This window comes from Oryctolagus cuniculus, chromosome Y, assembly GCF_051225735.1.
Source record: "Oryctolagus cuniculus isolate XC-2025 breed Fujian yellow rabbit chromosome Y, ASM5122573v1, whole genome shotgun sequence".
NCBI lineage: Eukaryota > Metazoa > Chordata > Mammalia > Lagomorpha > Leporidae > Oryctolagus > Oryctolagus cuniculus.
In genome coordinates, this window is record NC_142889.1 from 17,552,645 (window position 1) to 17,575,674 (window position 23,030).

The following is a 23,030-nucleotide window of genomic DNA, read 5'->3' on the forward strand; positions in this document are numbered from 1 at the left end:
TGCTTCAATAGAATGTGGTAGTTACTTAAAGATATTTGCACTCTAAAGTGCAAAGAAGACTCCACTGGAGGCAAATGGGGAAGGAGACCAAAGAGAGACATTGCCAGAGGCCAGGTGGAAAATATCACTGCAGCCATTTGAGGAATGCAGCAGAATGAAGCTGGGAGTTATGTGAACAGTCTAATCTGGGACATTGCAGCTTGGAAAGCCAGTAGTGGGGCACGGCCCACTCGCCTCCAGGGATGTAGCAAGTTCAAGGAAATTTTTTACTCAAATGTTCTATTCCTCTTTCTGGGTCAGGTGGTGATCACATGATATCTGGTCAAGATCTGCATGTAGAGAATGCTGTTTTTAGTTAAGCAGAGGCTTGTCCTGGTGTCACCAAGGGTATCTGGCAGAAATAGGGCCAGCACCATGGTTCACTTGGTTAATCCTCTGCCTGCAGTGCTGGCATCCCATATGGGCACTGGGTTCTAGTCCCAGTTGTTCCTCTTCCAGTCCAGCTCTCTTTTGTGGCCCAGGAAGGCAGTGGTGGATGCCCAAGTGCTTGGGCACCTGCACCTGCATGGGAGACCAGGAAGAAGCACCTGGCCCCTGGCTTTGGATCAGCACAGCACCGGCCATAGCAGCCATTTGGGGGGTGAACCAATGGAAGGAATACCTTTCTCTCTGTCTCTCTCTCTCTCACTGTCTGTAACTCTACCTGTCAAATAATTTAAAACAAAAAGGGCAAAAATAAAAGCCACAGGGCAAGACAGAGAGAAGTTCCTGCTCCTTGCTTGGAGAGAGTCCTGCTGGCCCCTACTTTTCTATAATCTTTTATTTTCCTTTCATTGCACACCATCACCTCTTCAACCTGCATATTTGCTGCATGGTTCACAGCAAGGGGCACCTGAACAGGGACCTGACGAGGAAGGATCACCTCAAACAAATGAAAATGAAAAGTTTAATGGAGAAGAAGGCTGCCCAAACATCCAGTAATGACCATAACTTTTGTGAATGGAGTTTATCTTTACCCAGAGTAATGGGGTAGGATTTAAAGATCAAGACTAAACAATATTGTAAAGTTTTAAAACAATTCTTGAAAGGGAGAGGAATCATTGTATCAGAAAAAGTTGTACAGGAATTTTAGTCAACAGTAATATTATATATTCCTAGATTTCCAAAGCATGAAACTAGATATCTAAGGGAAAACATTGGGGATATGTTTAAAAAGGAATAGAATTCACTTCTGATTTTTTTATGCAGTGGATGAAATGTGAAATCCAATGAATTAAAGAAATCCATATATAACTTGGAAGAAAAACATATCTGTGAAATAGAGATTTAGAAGAGAAACCAAAGAAAATATTATAACTAAAGAAGTTAATGTCAAATAAAAAATACAGTGGAATTCTTAACAACATACATGTAAAGCAGAATAAAAAGTATCTGAGTGGGAAGGTAAATCTTAGGAAATGTCATGGATGAGAAAAAAGGATGAAATTGTAAGTTAAAAACTTTTTGATGGGATACTATCAAATGACCCAACATAAATAGATCTTTGGATTTTCTGAAAGTATGGAAAGAGAGATTACATTGGAAGGTGTATTCAGTGAAGTAATTATGGAAAAGTCCCCTAACCTGGAGAAAGAAAGGGACACTCATGTACAGGAAGCACACAGAACTCCTAATACACATGACCTAAAAAGATTTTCACCATGATACTTTGCAGTCAAACTTTCAACAGTAAAGCATTAATAAAAATTATAAAATGTACACAAGAGAAACATGATTACCTTCAGAAACATATCCAATTAGACACAGATGATTTCTCATCAGAAACTCTACAGGCTAGGAGAGAATGCAGAGATTGTCACCCCTGAATACTATGTCCTGCAAAGCTCTCATTTATGAATGAAGGTGAAAAAAAAACTCTCCATAACAAACAGAAATTGAAAGAATATGTCATCAGGAGCTGGTGTTGTGGCATAGTGGGTAAAACCACCATCTGCAGTTCTAGCATCCCATATGGGTGTCAGTTCAAGTCTTGGCTGTTCCATTTCTAATCCAGCTCTCTGCTATGGGCCTGAAAAAGCAGCAGAAGATGGTTCAAGTCCTTGGACCCCTGTACCTGTGTGGGAGACCTGGAAGAAGCTCCTGGCTTCAGAATGGCTCAGCTGTAGCTGTTGAGGCCAACTGGGGAGTGAACCAGCAGATGGACAACCTCTCTCTCTGTACCTTTCCTTCTCTTTGTGTGTAACTCTCATTTAAAGACACAAAGAAGGGTACTATGCAATAATTAAGGGATCAATTTAACAGGAAGACATGGATATAATAAACATCCAATATATACACCAATGCCAGAGCACCAGGCTATTTAAAATAATTTTTAATTGACATAAAGGGAAACATGGAGTCCAATAATGGAGGACTTCAACATCTAGTTTCATCAATCGACTGATCAACTTGACAGAAAACCAACAAAGAAATATCAGAGCTAATCAACACTATGGGCCAGGGCCAGTGCTGTGGCGCAGCAGGTTAACACCCCAGCATGAAGTGCCAGCATCCCATATGGGTGCCAGTTCTAGTCCCAGCTGCTCCTCTTCCAATCCAGCTCTCTTCTGTGGCCTGGGATAACAGTAGAAGATGGCCCAAGTCCTTGGGCCCCTGTACCCAGCAGAAGCTCCTGGCTCCCGGCTTCAGATTGGCACAGCTCTGACCATTGCAGCCAATTGGGGAGTGAACCATCAGATGGAAGACTTCTCTCCCTCTGCCTCTCCTCTCTCTGTGTGTAATCTTGACTTTCAAATAAATAAATCTTAAAAAAAAAAACACTGTGGATCAAATGGACTGAACAGATATCTACTGAATATCTCACAGTTGCAGAATACACATTATTTTCATCACTATGTGGAACCTTCTCTAGGATAGACCATATGCTAGGCCATAAAGCAAGTCTCAGCAAACCCAAATTATTGAAATCATACCATGTGTCCTTTCTGACCACAATGAGATAAAGCTAGAGATTTAGAATGTAAGAATCTCTAGAAAATATGCAAATATATGGAGACTGAATAACACAATATTGAATGATGAACAGTGATTCACAGAAGCAATCAAATGGGAAACCAAAGAATTCCTGGAAATGAATGAAGCTGACACTACAACATGCAAAACTTATGAAATGGGGCCAGCATGGGGCTGTAGTGGGTAAAAGCTGTCACCTGCAATTGCAGCACCCCATATGGGCACCAGTAAGAGTCCTGGCTGCTTGTTTTCTGATCCAGCTCTCTGCTGTGGCCTGGGCAAACAGTGGAAGATGATCCAAATCCTTGGTCCACTGAACCCACATTGGGGACCCAGAAGATGCTCCTGGCTTCTGGTTTCAGATCAGCACATCTCCAGCCATTGTAGGCATCTGGGGGAGTGAACTAGCAGATGGAAGACCTCTCTCTCTCTGCCTTTCAAATTCATAAATAAATCTTAAAAATAAAAAAGAAAACAAGAAAGCAGAACTGAGATTCAAAAAACAATGATACAAAATTGAAAATAGATCTACCACATGACCTAGCAATCCTAGCCCTGAGAATTTACCCAAATGAAATGAAATTAGCATATGAATAGTCCATGTTTACTGAAACTCAATTCACAACAACCAAGATATGGAATCAACCCAGATGTCCTCAATTGATGACTGTATTAAGAAATTGGGGTACATATACAGTATGTAATCTGACTTAGATTTAAAAAAGAATGAAACCTTGTCTTTTGAAACAAACTGGATGAAACTAGAAGCCACTATAACCACTGAAATAATCCAGTCCCAGAAAGGCAAATGCCATATGTTTTTCCTGATCTGTGGTAACTAATAGAGTAAAAAAGTAGTGAAATTCACATTTTGAGATTCAATGATTGTTTACAGCCTTTGTATCTATTGTTGAAAAACAGAGCTTTTGTTCTTACTACTTATTGGATTCTTAGTGTAGGGTTAATCTGAGTATAAAATAAACTGAAAATAGATCATGGTAAAATCATTGTACAAAGGTAGTTGAAAATGGACCTTAATGCAGAATGGGACTGGCCAGGGGAAAGGAAGAGGAGGAGGAGAGAGGGAGTGTGGTTGGGAGTGTGGGTGTGGTGGGAAGAATCACTATATTTCTAAAGGATACTCAAAAGTGTGAATTCCTTAAATAATAAATTTTAAAAAAGGGAAGGAGAAGGAAGTGCAGAGACATGAAAGGGAGGGTATAATGAGAAACATCACTAAACTCCTAAATCTATACATACAAAATATGCATGCTTTAAAAAGTGAGCAAAATTTAAAAGCCAAATGTATATATACTTCTTTATAATGCATCAGTAAATAACACATAAATAATAAAAATTAATAAAACAACAAATAAATACATCTAGTAAGTATTACTGTGATGTTTAAAAAACCTACAAATAATCAAAATAAGATAGTAATCTGAGTAAATACATATAGTAGAAATAGTAAATGAGGGTACAAATACTTTGCCCTTGCATTTTCAAACACTCTATGTCAATGACCATTTGAACAAAGAGTAAAATGTGTAGGGTCGTTTGTCATATGTATGAGAAAAATATACTATAAGCATAATACAGAAACTGGAAAAAAAGATAACTGAAAATAAGACACTATGAAGTTACTAGGCCATAAAGCAAGCCTCAGCAAATTCAAAAGAATTAGAATCATACCATGCAGCTTCTCAGACCATAAAGGAATGAAGTTGGAAATTGGCAACTCAGGAACCCCTAGAGCATACGCAAACACATGGAGATTGAACAATATGCTCCTGAATGAACAATGGGTCATAGAAGAAATCAAAAGAGAAATCAAAAACTTTCTGGAATGAGGATAACAGCACAACATACCAAAACTTATGGGATGCAGCAAAAGCAGTGTTATGAGGAAAGTTTATATCAATAGGTGCCTACATCAAGAAATTGGAAAGGCACCAAACAGATGAGCTTTCAATTCACCTCAAGGATCTAGAAAACCTACAGCAAACCAGACCCAAATCTAGTAGGAGAAGAGAAATAATTAAAATCAGAGAAGAAATCAAAAGGATTGAATCCAAAAAAAATTACAAAAAATCAGCCAAACGAGGAGCTGGTTTTTTGAAAAAATAAACAAAATTGACACCCCATTGGCCCAACTAACTAAAAAAAGAAGAGAAAAGACCCAAATCAATAAAATCAGAGATGAAAAAGGAAATGTAACAACAGACACCACAGAAATAAAAAGAATCATCAGAAATTACTACAAGGACTTGTATGCCAACAAACAGGGAGACCTATCAGAAATGGATAGATTCCTGGACACATGCAACCTACCTAAATTGAACCAGGAAGACATCGAAAACCTAAACAGACCCATAACTGAGACAGAAATTGAAACAGTAATAAAGGCCCTCCCAACAAAGAAAAGCCCAGGACCAGATGGATTCACTGCTGAATTCTACCAGACATTTAAAGAAGAACTGACTCCAATTCTTCTCAAACTATTCAGAACAATCGAAAAAGAGGGAGTCCTCCCAAATTCTTTCTATGAAGCCAGCATCACCTTAATTCCTAAGCCGGAAAAAGATGCAGCACTGAAAGAGAATTACAGACCAATATCCCTGATGAACATAGATGCAAAAATCCTCAATAAAATTCTCGCCAATAGAATGCAACAACACTTCAGAAAGATCATCCACCCAGACCAAGTGGGATTTATCCCTGGTATGCAGGGATGGTTTAATGTGTGCAAGACAATCAATGTGATACACCACATTAACAGACTGCAGAAGAAAAACCATATGATTATCTCAATAGATGCCGAGAAAGCATTTGATAAAATACAACACCCGTTCATGATGAAAACTCTAAGCAAACTGGGTTTGGAAGGAACATCCCACAATACAATCAAAGCAATCTATGAAAAACCCACAGCCAACATCCTATTGAATGGGGAAAAGTTGGAAGCATTTCCACTGAGATCTGGGACCAGACAGGGATGTCCACTCTCACCACTGCTATTCAATATAGTTCTGGAGGTTCTAGCCAGAGCTATTAGGCAAGAAAAAGACATTAAAGGGATACAAATTGGGAAGGAAGAACTCAAACTATCCCTCTTTGCAGATGACATGATTCTTTATTTAGGGGACCCAAAGTACTCTACTAAGAGACTATTGGAACTCATAGAAGAGTTTGGCAAAGTAGAAGGGTATAAAATCAAAAATCACAAAAATGCACAAAAATCAACAGCCTTTGTATACACAGACAATGCCATGGCTGAGGAAGAACTTCTAAGATCAATCCCATTCACAATAGCTACAAAAACAATCAAATACCTTGGAATAAACTTAACCAAGGACGTTAAAGATCTCTATAATGAAAATTACAAAACCTTAAAGAAAGAAATAGAAGAGGATACCAAGAAATGGAAAAATCTTCCATGCTCATAGATTGGAAGAATCAATATCATCAAAATGTCCATTCTCCTGAAAGCAATTTATAGATTCAATGCAATACCAATCAAGATACCGAAGACCTTCTTCTCAGATCTGGAAAAAATGGTGCTGAAATTTATATGGAGGCACAAGAGACCTCGTATAGCTAAGCAATCTTGTACAAAAAAACAAAGCCAGAGGCATCACAAATACCAGATTTCAGGACATACTACAGGGCAGTTGTAATCAAAACAGCATGGTACTGGTACAGAAACAGATGGATAGACCAATGGAACAGAATTGAAACACCAGAAATCAACCCAAACATCTTCAGCCAACTCATATTTGATCAAGGATATAAAACCAATTACTGGAGCAAGGACAGTCTATTCAATAAATGGTGCTGGGAAAACTGGATTTCCACGTGCAGAAGCATGAAGCAAGACCCCTACCTTATAACTTACACAAAAATCCACTCAACATGGATTAAAGACCTAAATCTACGACCTGACACCATCAAGTTACTAGAGAATATTGGAGAAACCCTTCAAGATATTGGCACAGGCAAAGAATTTCTGGAAAAGACCCGGGAGGCACAGGCAGTCAAAGCCAAAATCAACTATTGGGATTGCTTCAAATTGAGAAGTTTCTGTACTGCAAAAGAAACAGTCAGGAGAGTGAACAGACAACTGACAGAATGGGAAAAAATATTTGCAAACTATGCAATCGATAAAGGGTTAATAACCAGAATCTACAAAGAGATCAAGAAACTCCACAAAAACAAAACCAACAACCCACTTAAGAGATGGGCCAAGGACCTCAATAGACATTTTTCAAAAGAGGAAATCCAAATGCCCAACAGACAAATGAAAAAATGTTCAAGGTCACTCGCCATCAGGGAAATGCAAATCAAAACCACAATGAGGTTTCACCTCACCCTGGTTAGAATGGCTCACATTCAGAAATCTACCAACAACAGACGCTGGCGAGGATGTGGGGAAAAAGGGACACTAACCCACTGTTGGGGGAATGCAAACTGGTCAAGCCACTATGGAAGTCAGTCTGGAGATTCCTCAGAAACCTGAAGATAACCCTACTGTTCGACCCAGCCATCCCACTCCTTGGAATTTACCCAAAGGAATTTAAATTGGCAAACAAAATGCGGTCTGCACCCTAATGTTTATTGCAGCTCAATTCACAATAGCTAAGACCTGGAACCAACCTAAATGCCCATCAACGGTAGACTGGATAAAGAAATTATGGGATATGTACTCTTTAGAATACTACACCGCAGTAAGAAACAATGAAATCCAGACATTTGCAACAAAATGGAGGAATCTGGAACACATCATGCTAAGTGAAATAAGCCAGTCCCAAAGGGACAAATACCATATGTTCTCCCTGATCGGTGACAACTGACTGAACACCAAGAAGGAAACCTGTTGAAGTGAAATGGACACTATGGGAAATAGTGACTTGATCAGCATAGCCCTGACTGTTAATGAACAACTTAATACATTATCCCTCTTAGTAGTTTTTTTGTCTGTTCTACTTAATATGACTGGTTTAATTCTGTAATTAATACACAGTTATTCTTAAGTGGGTGATCCCTGTTAAACATAAGAGTGGGGATAAGAGAGGGAAGAGATGTACAATTTGGAACATGCTCAAGCTGTCTTGCCCCAAATGGTAGAGTTAGAAATATACCAGGAGATTCCAATTCAACCCCATCAAGGTGGCATGTACCAATGCCATCTCACCAGACCAAGTGATCAATTTCAGTTCACAATTGATCATAATGAAAGGACTAAGAGTCAAAGGAAGCACATAAACGAGTCTAGTACCTGCTAATACTAACCGATAGAATAAATAAAGGGGAGAGTGATCCAACCTGGGAAGCGAGATACTCAGCAGACTCATTGAATGGTGGATGTCCTAAACAGCACTCTGGCCTCAGAATCAGCCCTAAAGGCATTCAGATCTGGCTGAAAAGCCCATGAGAGTATTTCAGGCATGGAAAGCCAAGACACTCTGGCAAAAAAAAAAAAAAAAAAAAAAAAAAAAAAAAAAAAAAAAAAAAAAAAAAAAAAAAAAACCCTAAATGAAAGATCTCTGTGAGTGAGATCTCAGTGGAAAGAACAGGTCTTCAAAAAGGAGGTACCTTTCTCTGAAGGGAGGAGAGAACCTCCACTTTGACTATGACCTTGTCTAAACAAGATAAGAGTCGGAGAACTCAGAGGGCTTCCATAGCCTTGGAAACTCATGACTGGAGCATAGGGAGATTACTGATGCCATAGACAGGAGTGTCAATTGGTAAAGTCACAACAGGAGTCACTGTGCACTTACTCCTCATGTAGGATCTCTGTCCTTAATGTGCTGTGCATTGAGACTTAATGCTATAATGAGTACTCAAACAGTATATTTCACTTTGTCTTTCTATGGGAGTGCAAACTGTTGAAATCTTTACTTAATGTATACTAAACTGATCTTTTGTAAAAAAAAAAAAAAGAAGAAATTATCAACTCCCAACTTGACTCTCACTGGGATTAAACATGACAATAGGTCTGATCTGATTTCATCATCATTTAAAAAATCATCTATTTTTCACTTTATGTTTGTGTGGGAGCAAACTGTTGAAATCTTTACTTAATGTATGCTAAACTGATCTTCTGTATATAAAGAGAATCGAAAATGAATCCTCATGTGAATGGAAGGGGAGAGGGAGTGGGAAAGGGGAGGGATGAGGGTGGGAGAGACGATATGGGGGGGAAGCCATTGTAATCCATAAGCCGTACTTTGGAAATTTATATTCATTAAATAAAAGTTAAAAAAAATCAAAAAAAAAAAAAAGGAAAATTTGACTCACACTCAAGGGAAAAAAATACCTAGAAAAAAATTTAAGTCATGTGTTTCAGGAAGACAATATGGTTAAACAGTCTACAAATTTCTTCCTATAGTTAAAAATTATATGCAAGTTAGATAAAGAATGCACCCATGTCAGAGACCTGGAAGAAGATCCTGGCTCCTGTCTTAAGCCTGGTCAGTCTCTGGCTGTTGTGACCATTTGGTAAATGAATCAATCAGTGAATGGGAGATATTCTCTGTGTGTGTGTGTGTGTGTGTGTGTTTGTGTGTGTGTAACTCTGCCTTTCAAATCAATAACATTAAAAAAAAGAAATAAAACCTACTTGTAGGCTAAATCAACATACTAGAAGTGGAATAAAAATAATCTAATGGAACATGAAATATGGTAGAACCTTAATATAGCTCCATAAAGCAAGCTTTGGAAACTTAATCCTCATTCAAGTTTCTGTCTAAGATCTAAAGCTATGAGTTTTACTTCTTAGTTTCTCTCACCATGTGATGTCACTGGCCACATTATGATCCAGGAAGAAGGCCCTTTCTGGATTAGTCCCCTTAACTTTAGACTGCCCAGCTTCCAGACTGTAAAAAATAAGATTTGTTTTCTTGGGGTTGGTTGTTGGCACAATAGCTTATGTCACCATTTGTGAAGCTGAAATTTCATACCACAATGCTGGTTGGATTCCTGGTTGCTCAACTTTCAATTCAGCTTTCTGCTAATGCACCTAGGAATGCAATGTATAATTGTCCCAGTACTTAGGTTCCTGCCACCCATGTCAGAGGTCCAGACGGAGCTCCTGGCTCCTGGCAGTGGCCTTGCCCAATAGTAGCTATTGTAGCCATTTGGTGAGTGAAAGAATGTTAGAATCTCGAGCCAGCGCCATGGCTCAATAGGCTAATCCTCCACCTTGCGGCACCGGCACACCAGGTTTTAGTCCCGGTCGGGGTGCCAGATTCTGTCCCGGTTGCCCCTCTTCCAGGCCAGCTCTGCTGTGGCCTGGGAGTGCAGTGAAGGATGGCCCAAGTCCTTGGGTCCTGCACCCCATGGGAGACCAGGATAAGCACCTGGCTCCTGCCATTGGATCAGCGCAGTGCGCCGGCCACAGCACGCCAGCCACGTCGGCCATTGTAGGGTGAACCAATGGCAAAGGAAGACCTTTCTCTCTGTCTCTCTCTCACTGTCCACTCTGCCTGTCAAAAAAAAAAAAGAATATTAGAATCTCTCTCTCTCTCTCTCCTTTTTCTACTGCTCTGCCTTTCAAGAAAATAAATTTTGAAACAATTTTTTCTAAATGACCTATTGTATTACATATTTATCACAAAACAGACTGAGACAGAAAATAGACCAACAGTTTGTTTTTTAACTTATGAAAAAGAAAAGATGAATATTAAGCTATTTAGAAGCCCACAAAACAATTTAGAAAGCAAAGCATTTTAAATTAGAAAGCTTGAAGAAATTGAAATTGAAAAAGTTCATGGGGTCAGCATTGTGGCGTAGTGGGTTATGCTGCCACCTATGATGTCAGATTCCCATCTGGGCACCAGTTTGTGCCCCAGCTACTCCTGATCAAGTGCTCTGTTAATGTTTCTGGGAAAGCAGCATAGCCCAAGCATTTGGGCCCCTTCCACCCATGAAATTACAGGCTCTTGGCTTCAACCTGGCCCAGCATGACCACTGCAGACAACTGGGTAGTAAACCACTGGATGAAAGGTCTCTCTGTCTCTCCTCTCTTTCAAACAAATTAATCTTTAAATCAGAAACTGAAGGAAGTCAAATGCAAAAAAAAAAAAAAAAAACCTAGGAAGTAGTTAATGAAACAACAGCCTATTACATACTGGCTGCCATTGCCCATGAATGATGGCATGCTTTTCAGGAAAAATGAAAATAAATTTTGAGTGTCTTGAAGGAAAATATTCATCCCTGGTTATCTAGTGAAATTCTAAAGTATGAGATAAGCAAGGGCAGACATTTTGTCTCATTGTGATAAGCTGTTTCTTGGGATACTCACGTCCCATATCAGAGTACCCGCTGCTGCTTCTGGCTTAGTTTCAAGCTAATTCACACCCATGGTGGCAGCAGGTGATAGCAATTACTTGGCTCCTGACTGGATAGACACATGGGATTTCTGAATTGAGTTTCAGCCGCCTAGTTTTGGCCTGGCCCTTCTGCAACTATTGCAAGGATGTGGGAAGTGATGATCAGACAGAAGATCTCTCATTTTGGCTTTCAAAAAATTAATATATAAAGGTGGACAAAAGACAATTTTCTGAACAAAACACTAACAACCACTAACATGTAACAAAAACCTACTATGCTATATGATGTTAAGTTCTCCAGGCTGAAAGAAAATGATTCAAGATGATTATTTGGATCACCAGGGATTGGGAACCATTTTTCTGCCAACCGTCATTTGGATATTTATAACATTATTTTAAGGCCATACAGAATTATCAATGTAAAAAGTAGCCAGCTATAGATTTACTGAATTAAGATTACCACCTGGGATTGTCTTGGCTGAACCAGATCAAATGATTTCATGGGCTGTATATGGGCAACAGGTCAGATATCTACCACCCCTGATTTACAGGAAAGAATTAGGACCACTAAAAATGGTAATAATATCTGTAAGTATAAAGATCTTCAAGCATTTTTATTCTCTTGACTGATTAAAGACATGATTATTTGAAGTGATTATTACAGAATGTCAAACATTCACATATTGATTCAATATATAAAGAGACAAAAATAGTACAATGTATAGGAGACATAAATAGAATTATTCAAATATAAGTTGGCTGTAGATGTTTGGATTGATTTCTGGTGTTTCAATTCTGTTCCATTGGTCTATACATCTATTTATGTACCAGTACCATGCTGTTTTGATTATAACTGCCCTGTAGTATGTCTTGAATTCTGATATTGTGATGCCTCTGGCTTTGCTTTTGTTGTACAAAATTGCTTTAGCTATTCAAGGTCTCCTGTCTACAACCCAACACCATCAAATTATTAGAGAACATCGGAGAAATGCTGCAAGATATAGGCATAGGAAGACTTCTTGGAAAAGACCTCAGAGGGGCAGGGAAAGCCAAAATTAACAATTGGGATTACATCAAATTGAGAAGTTTCTGTACTGCAAAAGAAACAGTCAGGCAAGAGAACAGGCAGCCAACAGAATGGGAAAAAAATATTTGCAAACTATACAACCGATAAAGGATTAATAACCAGAATTTACAAAGAGATCAAACAACTCCACCACAACAAAACAAAAAACCCACAAAAGAGATGGCCCAAGGACCTAAATAGACATTTTTCAAAAGCAGAAGTCCAAATAGCCAACAGACACATGAAGAAATATTCAGGATCACTAAATCAAAACCACAATGAGGTTTCACCTCATGCCAGTTAGAATGGCTCACATTCAGAAATCAACTAACAATAGATGATGGCAAGATGTAGGGAAAAGGGGACACTATTCCACTGTTGGTGGGAAAGCAAACTGGTAAAGCCACTATGGAAGACAGTCTGGAGATTCCTCTGAAACTTGAATATAGCCCTACCACACAACCCAGCCATCCAACTCCTTGAATTTTACCCAAAGGAAATTAAATTGGAAAATAAAAGAGCTGTCTGCACCTCAATGTTTATTGCAGCTCAATCATAATAGCTAAAACATGGAATCAACCTAAATGCCCATCAACAGTAGACTGGATAAAGAAATTATGGGGCATGTACTCTATAGAATACTATACAGCAGTAAAAAAATAAAATAAAATCCGGTCATTTGCAACAAAATGGAGGAATCTGGAAAACATGCTGAGTGAAATAAGCCAGTCCCAGAGGGACAAATATCATATGCTCTCCCTGATCGGTGACAACTAACTGAACACCTAAAAGGAAACCTGTTGAAGCAAAATGGACACTATGAGAAACAATGTCTTGACCAGCCCTTGTCCTGACTGTAGAGGAACAACTTAACTATTTTATTCCTTTTAGTATTTTTTTCTTTAACTTAATACCATTGGTTGAACTCTGTAATTAACACACAATTATTCTTAGGTGTTTATTTTATTTTATTTTATTTATTTATTTTTTGACAGGCAGAGTGGACAGTGAGAGAGAGAGACAGAGAGAAAGGTCTTCCTTTGCCGTTGGTTCACCCTCCAATGGCCGCCGCAGTCGGCGCGCTGCGGCTGGCGCACCACGCTGATCCCATGGCAGAGCCAGGAGCCAGGTGCTTTTCCTGGTCTCCCATGGGGTGCAGGGCCCAAGCACCTGGGCCATCCTCCACTGCACTCCCTGGCCACAGCAGAGGGCTGGCCTGGAAGAGGGGCAACCGGGACAGAATCTGGTGCCCCGACTGGGACTAGAACCCGGTGTGCTGGCGCCGCTAGGCGGAGGATTAGCCTAGTGAGCCGCGGCGCCGGCCCCTTAGGTGTTTAAATTTAACTGTAAAGTAAGCCCTGTTAAATATCAGAGTGGGAATAAGAGAGGGAGGAGATGTACAGTTTGGCACATGTTCACTCAAACTACCCCTAATGGTAGAGGTAGAAACGTGCCAGGAGATTTCAATTCAATCCCATCAAGGTGGCAAGTACCAATGCCATCTTGTTAAAGCAATCAGTTTAAGTTCATAATTGATCAAAAAGATAGGATCAATTGTCAAAGGGATTACATAAATAAGACCAGTGTCTGCAAATAATAATTGATAGAATTAAAAAGAATAATCCTACATGGAAAGCAGGATACACAGCAGACTCATAGAATAGCACATGCCTTAAACAGAACTCTGGCCTCAGAATCAGCCATTAAGGCATTCAGATCTGGCTAAAAAGCCCATGAGAGTTTCACAGGCATGGAAAGCCAAGACACTGTAGCAAAATAAATAAATAAATAAATAAATAAATAAATAAATAAATAAATAAATAAATAAATGAAAGATCCCTGTGAGTGAGATCCCAGCAGAAAGAACACGTCAAAGAAGGAATTACCTTTCTCTGAAGGGAGGAGAGAACCACTTTGAATATGGCCTTGTCCAAATAAGATCAGTTTCTGAACTCAAGAGGCTTCCATAGCCTTGGCAGCTCATGACAAGAGCCTTGGGTGATTACAGACATCATAAATAAGAGTGTCAACTGTTAAATCAACAACAGGAGTCACTGTGCACCTGCTCCCCATGTAGGACCTCTGTTGTTAATGTGTTGTACTATGCCAAGTAATGGTAAAACTACTACTCAAACATTACTCTATACTTTGTGTGTCTGTGTGGGTGCAGTATGTTGAAATCTTTACTTAGGATATACTAAGTTGATCTTCTGTGTATAAAGTGAAAAAAAGTGAATTGTGATGAAGAATGGGGTGGGTACAGGAGTGGGAGATGAGATGGTTGCAGGTGGGAGTGAGGTAATGGGGGGGAAAAGCCACTATAATCCAAAAGTTGTATTTTGATAATTTATATGTATTAAATAAAAGTTGGAAAAAAATTGAATTATTCAATAGAAAAATCTATATTCCATATGAAGCAGTACAGTATTTTTCCAAAGATATTGGGATAAATTATTTTCAATGTAATTTTTAAAGCTATGAGTAACAAATTAAAGCATATCAGTATTATGCATCAAAGTAAATTAATGCAACAAAGTAGTGTATTCATTTAACAGAGATGCTATAATACTATGCTATAGAGAAGGCAACTTAACAGAAATTTATTTTCTCATGATTCTGTAGAATGATGGTTTAAGAATGAGATGCTGGGGTTGGCACTGTGGTTTAGTGGGTAAAGCTGCCATCTGCAGTGTGGGCATTCCATAAGGGCACCAGTTAGAGTTCTGGTTGCTCCACTTCCCATCCATCTGCTATGGCCTGGGAAAGCAGTTAGAAGATGAAGATAGTCCAAGTCCTTGAGACCCTGTACCTGCTTGAGTGATCCAGAAGAAGATTCTGGTTCCTGGCTTCAGATCAGTGCAGCTCCAGCCATTGTGGCAAACTGGGTAGTGAACCAGCAGACGGAAGACCTATCTCTGCCTCTCCTTCTCTCTATGTTTAACTCTGACTTTGAAATAAATAAATAGATCTTTAATTTAAAAAAAAAAAGGTGCTTGCAGATTTAGTTTTTTCTGAGGTCCTTTCCATTTCAGAATAGCCAACTTCTCACAATGTCCTCATATGGCCTCTTCTTTGTATGCTCTCATCACTGGTTTCTCCCTGACAAAGACCAAGTTGAATGGGATTAAGGCACACCTATAGAATCTCAATCAACCTTAATTATCCATTTGAAGGTTCTATTTCCAAATGCAGACACATGGAGTTTAACATATCCAAATACAGATTTGTGGAGGTACACTCCTTAGTCTATGACACTGAGTGAAACAATCAATAGGAGCACTACAATTAAATATTTAAAATGTTTTATGGATGTACACATTTAACATAGAATTTAGAGTATCAGTTAAGATGTCTATGAATCACACTGGAGGTTTGATGCCCACTCTAGTTCCTGATTCCCACTTTCTGCATGCGAATAACCTAGTGAGGATGGCTCAAGGAATTAGGTTCTTGCCACACACAGGAAAGATGCTGACTGAACTCCCAGCTCATGGATTCAGGCAAACCCAGCCCCAGCCATATTCCCATACATTGCAGTTATCTGGGAAGTAAACCCATAAGCAAGACTTCTCTCTTCCTCCCTATCTCCCTATCTCTATCTATCTACCTACCTACCTATGTGTATCTGGAAGTGTGTATGTCTTCTCTCCCTCCCAAATCAATAAATTAAATTTAAAAGGATACACAATAAAAACACTAATCATAAAAAAATCAATTGGATGCCTTATTTAGCAGCAAAGTATCAAGAAGAAATAGAAGACCAGAGGTATTAAGAGACTTTTTGTCATAATAAATAATATTTCATGATAACATAATTATGTCAGTATGCCTAAAAACAACCTCAAAGGACACGAGACAGAATTCACAGAAGAAAAAAAAATTTTAAAATCAAATATTATCTGATAATTGATACTCAGTTTATAGTAATATATGAAAAAATTGATAAAAAGATGAATCAATCATAAATGTGAGTGACAAAATGTTGACCTAATTAATATTTTTAGACCACCCTGTGGAACACACACAAAGACAGCACATATGCTGACCTATAAATAAGATTAAAATCACAAATTATTCTACCTAATCACATGGAATTGGTTACAAATTGATAAGAAAAAAGAAATCCAGACCTGATTGGATGAGGAAAGGCTGGGCACCTATGCTTGTGCCCTGTCTGATGTACCTGGGCATTAACTTGAGGTGTTTTAGCAATGTTGGTTGGAGATTCTGGCGCAGTGTGCCCCTGTAACTACCTCCACCCCACCTTCCACTGTCCCCTTGAGCATGGTGGCTGGGTCATTAGGGATGACAAAGTGGCAGATCTCTCAACTCATGTCATGGATAAAGGTGGTTCCCACATCCACAGGGAGGTGTCTGTCTGAAATAGAAATGGTCCAATCATTTTTGCCACCCAGCTGTGGAACTCAAGGCAGGTGATAATAAGGGGGAGGAGGAGATGGTGGCCCAGTGCCAGAGGTGGAAAACTGTGGGTTATGCAACTGATTGAGCATAATGACAGTGAAGACATGTTTGGTGATTATGACAGCTTTACTGAAAACTTTTTAGGTCATGTTGATGACCTGGAACAAAAATATATGGAAATTCCTGAACATAGGAAACATATTACAGACTTTGCCACTGGTGATCTTTGTTAAGAAAGTAATGAAAACAAACTCAGCATCCCCACTGTGGGCAACTTTACTGAATTAAAAGCTGAGGAGCACACAAAGAACCAGAATAGACCTAAAGATACCCCTGTTAAAAATGGAACTGGTTTTTTGTCACATATGCCTTCCTCACAGGTTTTATACTTTGATAATTTGCAGAACTCTTCAAATGATTGTGGTGGTCGGTGACCTAAAGAAAGGGATAGGAATGTAACCTGTCTCAAGTCTAGAAATGAAGAATTGTCCCTTAATCACATAGAAGCAACCCCAGAAAAATGATTAATTCTCTCCTAAAGTCAGAACAAATTCAGATAAGAATAGGAGAAAAAGTATTAAAGATCATCTAAAATGTGCCATGACTGGAAATGTCAAGGCCCAAATACCAGTATTTTCTAGGAATAACAGCTGAAAGAGATTCTCCTATCTGAAGAAATTAATGTTGCTAAGAAAACAACTGAATCATCATCAGATAACCTTGGTCCTTTCTATTCATTGCTCAGCAAAGTGAGACCTTTATGTTCAGTTCAAAGGAATTAAAAAGGTATATGGTAGTACTTTTTGCTGGAATGAAAGCAAGATTTCTGATTGCTATCATAGTATTACTACACATCAATAGAAACAAAGGCTTTCAAGGTCATATTTCTTGAAAACAAATCAAAAGAGCAATTGTCTCTCAGCCTTCCATAAATATCCTGCTAGTACTAAAACCCTCCCTGTGACTCCCCTCAACAGTCACACTTCTCAAACCAGTTATCCTTGCTGTCTCTCATTCCTCATCTCAAATAATTCTCCAGCTTAATCCAGTTATGGGTTCTGTACTCTTAGGATATAATGACCAGGGCACCTAAATGAGTTTTTTTTTTATTGCATTTTTTGTCAGATTTCTCAATTAGATACCTGATGCTATTGACTGCATCATTCTTGAAACTCCTTTCTCAACTTCTTGACCCTCCACTCCTGTTGTTTTCTGATTATTTAACTCTTCCACACTTTTGAAAACTGGTGCTTCTGTGACTGTCTCTGTCTTCTCTATCAAAAAGCTGTTGAAATTCCTTTGAACACTCATGTCTTGAGTGAAGTCAGGAATACTGTATATTAAAATAAACATATTTGGGGTGAGTGACACAACACTTAAGATTCCACTTGATGGGGCCAGTGCTGTAGTATAGTGGGTTAAATCTCCAGCTTGCAGTGCCAGAATTCCATATGGGTGTGATTCAAGTCTGGGCTCTCCACTTCCAATCCAGTTCCCTGCTGATGTGTCTGGGAAAGCAGTGGAGGTTTGCACAAGTGCTTACACCCCTGTACCCACATGGGAGACCTAGAAGAGGCTTCTGGCACCTGGCTTTGACCTGGCCTAGCCCTGGTGGTTATGGCCATTTGGAGAATAAACCAGTGGATGGGGTCCTCACTCTCTCTGTCTCTACCTCTTTCTGTAACTCTTTCAAATAAATAAAATCTTTAAAATAAAAAAAAAGATGCCACTTGAGACACCCACATTCTATATTTCAGTGCCTGGGTCCAAGTACCAGCTCCACTTCCAGTTTCATTTCCTGCTACTGTACAACCTGGGAAGGAGCACGTGGTGGCCCAAGTACTTGGGTACTTAACACCTATGTGGTGAATCTGAATTGGGTTCCTTATTTCTGATTTCAATCTGGCCTAGCCTAGACTATTGTGGACATTTGGGGAATGAGCCACTGGATACAAGATGTTTCGGTCTCTACCTTTCAAGTTAAAAACAAACTAACTAAATATCCTTTTCTAAGATTTAATTTTATTTTTATTTGAAAGGCAGAGTTACAAGGAGGGGTAGGGAAAGAGAGAGAGAGAATGAATCTTCCATCTCATGGTTAACTCCCCAAATGGCTGTGACAGTCAGAGCCAGGCCAGGCTGAATTCAGAAGCCAGGAGCTTCATCCGGGTCTGCAACATGGGTTCAGGGGCCCAATGACTTCAGCAATATTCCATTACTTTCCCAGGCACATTATCAGAGAGCTGCAATAGAAATGGAACAGCCAAGACTCAAACTGATGCTCATATGGGCTATTAGCACTGTAGGCAGAGGTTTTACCTGCTATGCCACATAATACTGACACCCTAACTAACCACCCTTAAAGACAACTGTAGTTGCAGTACTTACTGTGGCAACACATATACTAAAATTGGAAATATTTAAGTGAGGAGAGGTAGTAGTAATAAGAATATTATGTTTTTCAAAGAAATTGGTCCTTATTTATAAGAGGGCACTTCATAAAGTTTGGACAATGCATATTACTAAAAAAAGGCATGGACTTCAAAGTCTGTGCATCAAACTAAATTTGCCTTTTAATTCCATCTTTTATGAATTTTCTGAAGTACCCTCCCATTTCAAATACATTTCTTTTTGATTTATTTCAGAAAGAGAAGTCTTGTATCCACTGAGTCACTTCCCAGAGGTCCACAAAAAAGTGAACTAGCTGCAGCTGGGTGCCAAGAACCTAATTGCAAATCTCTTATGTAGATAACAGACTGGATTGCTTGGGCTGTCCCTAATGCTTACAGGAAGCTGGAGTTGGGAGCCAGAGACAGGTGTCAACCTCAGGGGGACACAGGCTTCTTAACCACAAATGCCCACACCCAAGTATGTGTCAGATAAACAAGATGGACTGGAAGATCAGCCCATCAACTTGTCATTTTATAAGTATTTCTAGAACTCCTTTCAGAATCTTATGAACTTTGCAAATATGGGTTCTTATCTCAGAAAAGACCATCAGGTTTAAGAAGTAAGACTACTGGAATCAAAAGCCAAAAAAGAATCTAATAAATTATGAATAGTGAAGTTCATAGTTTAATCACTAATGGTGTTTACTGACCTTGAAGTAGATGTGAACTTTCTTCCATCTGCTTTTCTTTTGTGCCTTATTTTTTTTAAGCTGCATTTCCTGCCAGAATGAACATCTGAGTACAGGCCTCTGTCTAATTCATCTTTTTCTTATGTAGCTGACACTGTGCCAGGCACATTCTGGTATGTTCTCAACTGCTAGACTGTAAGCCTAGTGAATTATAGTCCTGTCACTTAGCTTTGGCATGCTCAGCCTTAGTTATTCATCATGAAATAGGGTAATTGTCTTGCAAGTTACATTCTTTGACAAGGACATGCCAAATTAGATGTTGGTAATAACTGCCAGTAATCACATTGGTATTTCTAAGTAAAGACTTTAGTAAATAATAGCTTTCCGGTTCCTTTTTTACTTGTGAGATGGCTTAATAATATGAACAATTTAAAGCAGAAATATTTGTGCTACTTTTCAGAAAGCTAAAGCAGTAATTCTCAAGTTGTGGCTCCTGGACTGCAGCACTGACCTCTCATGCAAATTTGCTGCAATGCATTGTTAGGCCCTGTGCAATCCTGTCACTCAGAACTCCCTTGTGGTATCTGGCTATCTGTTTTTCTTCTTTATTTTTTTTAAAGATTTATTTATTTATTTGAGAGGTAAAGTTACAGGCATAGAGGAAGAGAAAGAGAGAAAGGTCTTCCATCCACTAGTTCACCCTTCAACTGGCCCCAGTGGCCAGAACTATGCTGATTTGAAGGCAGGAGCCAGGAGCTTCCTCCAGGTCTCCCACATGGGACAGGGGCCCTTGAACCTGAGCCATCTTCTACTGCTTTCCCTGGCCATAGCAGAGGCTAGATTGAAGGAGGAGCAGCCAAAACATGGATGGTGCCCATATGAGATGCTGTTGCATCCAAAAGTTGTACTTTGGAAATTTACATTTATTAAATAAATTTGAAAAAATTTTATTAAATAAATTTGAAAAAAAGAAATAACAGACTTCTAAATAATCTATGAATGAAAGGAGAAATCACAAAGGAAATTAGAAAATACATTCAGCATATTGAACCAAGCAATGACATTAGTTGTACATTTGTAGTGTCCAAAATGTCTTCCCTATTCCTATCTTTGAGGTAGAACTTAATGCACATTCAATGTGGGCTGGCCTTAGCAATTTGCTTAGCTAACAGAAGTTAGCCTATTTGGAACAATGAGAAAGTTATTATGGGTAAAGAATAGTACTCTAACTGAACAGTTTAACTTATTTTGATTTTTAACTTCAAATAACAATCACCTCAGAGTTTATGTCATGATATAAAGCTATGATTATGAATTTAAATTGTTACAAGTAAACACTGGGTGGCTGGGGCTGCAGCTGTGGCTCACTAGGCTAATCCTCTGCCTGTGGTGCCACCACCCCAGATTCTAGTCCCAGTTGGGGCACCGGTTCTGTCCCCATTGTTCCTTTTCCAGTCCAGCTCTCTGCTGTGGCCCAGGAAGGCAGTGGAAGATGGCCCAAGTCTTGGGCCCTTCACCCACATGGGAGACCAGGAGGAAGCACCTAGCTCCTGGCTTCAGATCAACACAGCACGCCGGCCACACCCGGCCACAATGCACTGGCCTTAGGGGCCACTTGGGGGGTGAACCAATGGAAAAGGAAGACCTTTCTCTTTCTCTCTCTCTCTCACTAACTCTGCCTGTCAAAAAAAAAAAAGATTCAGTGAATAGCACCTCTTCTTTTCCACACTGCATACAAACATTGAAATAAAGATTGAAAAACAGAAACAGAAATAAAAGTAGCAACATTTGACACCAGATGAAATTAAACATGAGAAAGTTGCAGGAGACCAGGAAAAATATTCTATTTTGTGATTTGGCAAAGGCTTGCTCATAGTAACCCCTTAAACAAGTAAATGGAGAAATGAATGATATAGTTTTTTGGGTTTTTGTGTGTTTGTTTTTGACAGGCAGAGTTAGACAGTGAGAGAGAGACAGAGAGAAAGGTCTTCCTTCTGTTGGTTCACTCCCCAAATGGCCACTATAGCTGGTGTGCTGTGCTGATCCAAAGTCAGGAGCCAGGTGCTTCCTCTTGGTTTACCATGCAGGTGCAGGGCCCAAGCACTTGGGCCATAATCCACTGCACTCCCAGGCCACAGCAGAGAGCTGGACTGGAAGAGGAGCAACTAGGACTAGAACCCAGAGTACCAGCACTGCAGACAAAGGATTGGGCTAGTGAGCCGTGGCACTGGCCTGATGTAGTTTTAGTTTTAGATTTGTTGATCTTGAGTTGCAAATTGCAAAGCTACAAAGAAATGTCCAACAAGAAGTAGAGACTATAGTCTGAAGGCTGTGAAAGAGGCCCATGATGGAGGGAAACGGGATTTTCAGAGTACAAAGGGTCAGATTCATTAAGGACAATTACAGAAATTTATTAATGAGAGATCACATGGGATACTTGCATGAGTGATGAGAAATAGAAGAATTCAAAGCAAAAAAGAAACCATCAATGGTATCATGACAAAGAGAAAACAATTTTCAGTAGAAGATCATGTACAGCAGTTGAGAAAAGCAGTTTAAATTAGAAACAGGAATTTAGCCTTTTGCTTATGATGTCAGTCAAGATAACCTAATCATATTACAGAGTGCCTTGATTTGATTTCCAGGTATAGCTCTTGATTACAAGTTTCTACTAATGCTGGAATCTTTCTACTTCTCAAATATCACAGTTCAAAATATGGCAAAGATTCAGTAAGGCAAAGTCTAGAGAATAGTCTTCAGCTTAGACAATACTTGACAGTATTAATACATTTTGGGGGGGGTAAAACATCTTTATTCCTTGTTACTCATTTCAAATTCTCATGGGTTCTTTATTTGCACAATAATTTATTTCTCAAGACTATATAAAATCAGCTATAAGTTAAAACAAATGATGATCCCACTAATGAGATAACATGATCTAAGCTATGTGTATGGAAGTTTTTAGACCATTTGCATTAATGTCAGCAGTCAGATAAATCAAAAACATTTCTCATAAAAATTTTTCCAGTTTGAAGTAGGACAAGTTAATACAGAATGAATTTGAAATCTATATCTAATGGCATAGAACCAAAAGTATTCAGCACAGTCTTTTTCCATGTTC

General features: G+C 39.1%; 1 protein-coding gene and 1 pseudogene across 4 annotated transcripts in view; one reads left to right on the top strand and one right to left on the bottom strand.

The window, feature by feature from the left end:
- LOC149119304 (uncharacterized) overlaps positions 1 to 23,030 on the bottom strand; it is a 38,337-nt gene that overhangs the window by 6,773 nt on the left and 8,534 nt on the right. The window lies entirely within an intron of this gene.
- On the top strand, positions 872 to 17,691 carry LOC149119305 (helicase POLQ-like pseudogene; annotated as a pseudogene).